This window comes from Argopecten irradians, chromosome 14 (genome assembly GCF_041381155.1).
Source record: "Argopecten irradians isolate NY chromosome 14, Ai_NY, whole genome shotgun sequence".
Classification (NCBI taxonomy): domain Eukaryota; kingdom Metazoa; phylum Mollusca; class Bivalvia; order Pectinida; family Pectinidae; genus Argopecten; species Argopecten irradians.
In genome coordinates, this window is record NC_091147.1 from 21482797 (window position 1) to 21486696 (window position 3900).

Genomic DNA, 3900 nt, shown 5'->3' on the forward strand with positions numbered 1-3900 from the left:
GAAACACCGTTGAAAAGATAGTTCAGTGGAATGAATGCGGAAGTTATACATGATACAAAGAAAGCAAAACTTGTGTCTTACAAAATGCTTTCATTAAAACGCTACGCTAGATAACTTAACATAAAATGATTCATTTAGCTTCTGTTATAGACACAATCCGTACTTCATTTTTTTTCGCTGCGCAATTAATTATTGTCAATATTTTCATTTTGGAGGCAACAAAAGCGCTCCAATGGTGGTAATCGTGTATAGTAAGTAAATTTGTAGATGAGGTAAAATACTAATTCGTCTGATCCTGTTTTTATTGTGAAAATACCATTAGTCAGCGGTGGAGCATCTTTAACAAATATAATATGAATATTAACTAATTATTATTTTATAGATACGGAGTCACATATTTAGAACTACGTCTAGTTAACAATATTTTCCTTCAGATACAAAGGACAAAAACATACCTTTATATCAAATTAATGTGACAGTACTCAAGTACAACGAAAACACAATCAATAAACAAAATGTTATAGTAAAGATAATCAATATAAAACTTCATAACATAACAGTTACATTTTCAGAAATCTATCTTCTCATGTAGATTGTCATCGATTCATGTCAATTACGACAGCGGTTGGTATATATATGTACTATAATGCATATATATGAATGCGGTTACTCGAATCGATAATGTTTCTAAACGTTCTGTTGTTGTAAGATTAAACATTCTGCAGGTTGCAAAACACAAAATTAATATATCGGAAAAACAAAGTATCTGAAAACTGTACATTCCCAGGGGGTGTGTCTTAGATATGACTACTTGGACATGATCCTCAATATAATTTTTTTTCGATCCCACATATGTTGTACACGTGGAAAGAGGTATGGTTATCTTCTACCCATCAAGCGTCATGGTTTGTAACGTGCGTAAACTTCACGAAAAATAAACTATAAGACGTCTACGTTCCTCAAACAAGCACTTATCTAACAACAAATTAACAGGTACGTAGGAAGTTGAACGAGCCAACTGACCATTTTGTGTACAAATGTGTCAAAACATATGTTTTGTAATCAAGAATTTATATTGGCCGATAAAGGGTTATTTCAATCTGGCATACGAACAAGAATGCAATAATGACAGTTTGTTGAAAACTTACACTGACAAACAAACAACCAATTTAAATTGGTAATACATTGATTGGAAAAATTGACTGATAATTACACTTTCCCAGCTAAGCTGAAATCTTTTAATTTGATGAAAGGAAACAAAATACCAACCGCGGTCCCGAGCCCAGTTGTTCACTGGAAGAAGCACGGCACGTTTGTATAAATGCATGCCTGCACTGCAATCCCAACAATTAGAATTGTATAACCTGACATCGATCGTAAAAATATCGATTAAGCAGCAATCAAGGGAGAAAACTCCGAAGTACTTTCGTAATTGACGCGGAGGTAAACAAATCGCGAACCCCCAACGCGTATATTTTACCACAGAGAATTGTAAATTGAACCCCATGGAAACGTCCATGTTTACAGCATTCTTTTTAACTTTCATTTTCCACGTTCCGGTGGGTAAAGTTCTGTCTATAATGCATACTCTGTAGAGAGAAGATCAGTATTCGAAAAGCTTGATCACAATATTGAGTAGTTGATTATCAATTTTGTACTTATATGATCCGTGTAATGTATCTTTTGAATTTCTCGAAGTCCCACCAGTAACTTTATACATGATCCATGTTGATATCCAATTCAAATATTTATTGAAGACGTTGTGTATGAAGGGCAATATTAATGGGAACTCCGATGGATTTATGATTGATTTAAGTTACAGTACAATTGGATATAATAGAGAATGTCATTGAATATGATAAAGTTTGTTGAATTGAAGTTTTTAATGTGTGATTTTATTGGTTCATAGTCTATAAATGCCACACACAATGTAGTTGGTATTTCTCGGAAAATCATGTAGTTCAGCAGTAACTTTGACGCTGACAATGTTACTCATGACTAATCAAAAGAATAGCATATCCATACCTGTAACAACAAGCGAAAATGACATGTATTTTTATTTTTTTATTACATGTATTACCTTGGTACTTATTTAGAAATAAGTTAGTAGTGTGCGACATTAGTACCACAAGAGCATCCATCAAAGTTAATTTCTATACAAAACATATACACTCTACCAATATTGCTGCAATTATTTATGTATACAACAGGTTTGATGTGTCAAATGTATGCGGCGTTTATATAAAACGTATGTGCAGCCGTGGATAATTAAATATGCCATTAATACGAGATAAAAAAAATTACTCCGTAAACAGGGTTTCCCCATTTTTTTCTATCTGTCTACAGCTATGTTGTTGTTTTTCAGATGTTTTCCATCGATTCTTCAAAAACGTTATTGTTACATAGATCATCATACTTTATGTTCGAAAAGTAAATACAGATTGAACGTATAAAATAACCAGTCGTTTACCTCTTTCTATACAATGATTGCACAATAATCCTAGAATTTTTTTTAGAAAGCTTGCCACTTTATTTCTCGCATGATATGCGATCATACACATACTTGTCAAGTGAATAAAACGTTTATCCTTGAATATACTAACACTGTTGTATCCTATCTTTACCAATTATCTCAAACCTGAGTGGTATGCTTAATGTAACGTGTCAGCTATCAGGAAGATAACTTTTTGTAGAACGAAATGTACCCTCACTGATATTTCAAACCTGAGCAGACTGTTTATATATAATTTGTCAGTCATGAGGAATATTAATACTTTGGCGAATAAGATAGTTAGGGTTGGGTACCCTATCGTTAACTGGTGTACTAAAGAGACGTTTTATGTGTAACCAGTCAACTATGACACTGAAATGCGCTGAGGTGTGAAGGAGACAACATTACATCTTTCTTACATATGCATATATCAGTTGATATATCAGTTTCAAATGACTGTAAAGTGCGAGCAATGACGGACACCGATGTGTCTTACATCGAAACAATAATTCTATAAAAGGTAAGAGTTAGAGCATGTAATAGTACTTAGTTTTACCACCAGTTGTATTCTATATACATGTGTATGTATTTTGTATTTGATCGAGAAGATGTCCAAATGTCCTATTTTGGATTCGGAATATGTTTTACATAAGCATCCGTAATTATGTATGCATAAACGGTATTCTCTGTAACACGACTTATTCGTGATTACTTTTATTTGTGGTTCGGATTTTTCAAATCGTATGCAGGTGTTAAAGAATTACTACCATCAAAAACCTATATTGTCAGGTTCATAGATTACTAAATGTAACACATTTCATGAAAGTTATATTTGCCGCGACTGGACGAACATTTAAACTTATGTTTTATGCATAAATCTATTGAAAACCATCAGGTTTAATGAATTAAGCCGTGAAATTATTGAAATGGCCTCAAATGTTTTATAAATTTTAGTTACAAAACGCAGAAATATTTACTTTAAACTTGATGGTTTTTTTATGCCTAGTATGTATTTTGGCGGAAACATTCCAGTAGAAATCACTTTAAAATTACTAATAGCACTGCAAAAATGCGAAATGAAATTGTAGACCACAATTTGACTTCATGATCTGACCGTATGTAATTATTTCACTTCACTATATATGTAAATGTAATGATTTTCGGTAGTACTGCTAAACTCCTTTCCAGGTATTATAAAAGGTGTATCTTAGTGTTTTTTGCATAGTGAACATCTGGTAGATCTTTGATTGGAGGAGATTCATTGCAGACGTCTTTCTAAATAATATAGCAATATAATAAACTAACGTCTTATCATTCATTCCTTGGTATACAGCAGTTCAAAAATGACAAAAGTCGAACTCAATTCGATTGTTTTATTAGAAAAGGAACGCAGATCTACAATATCATAT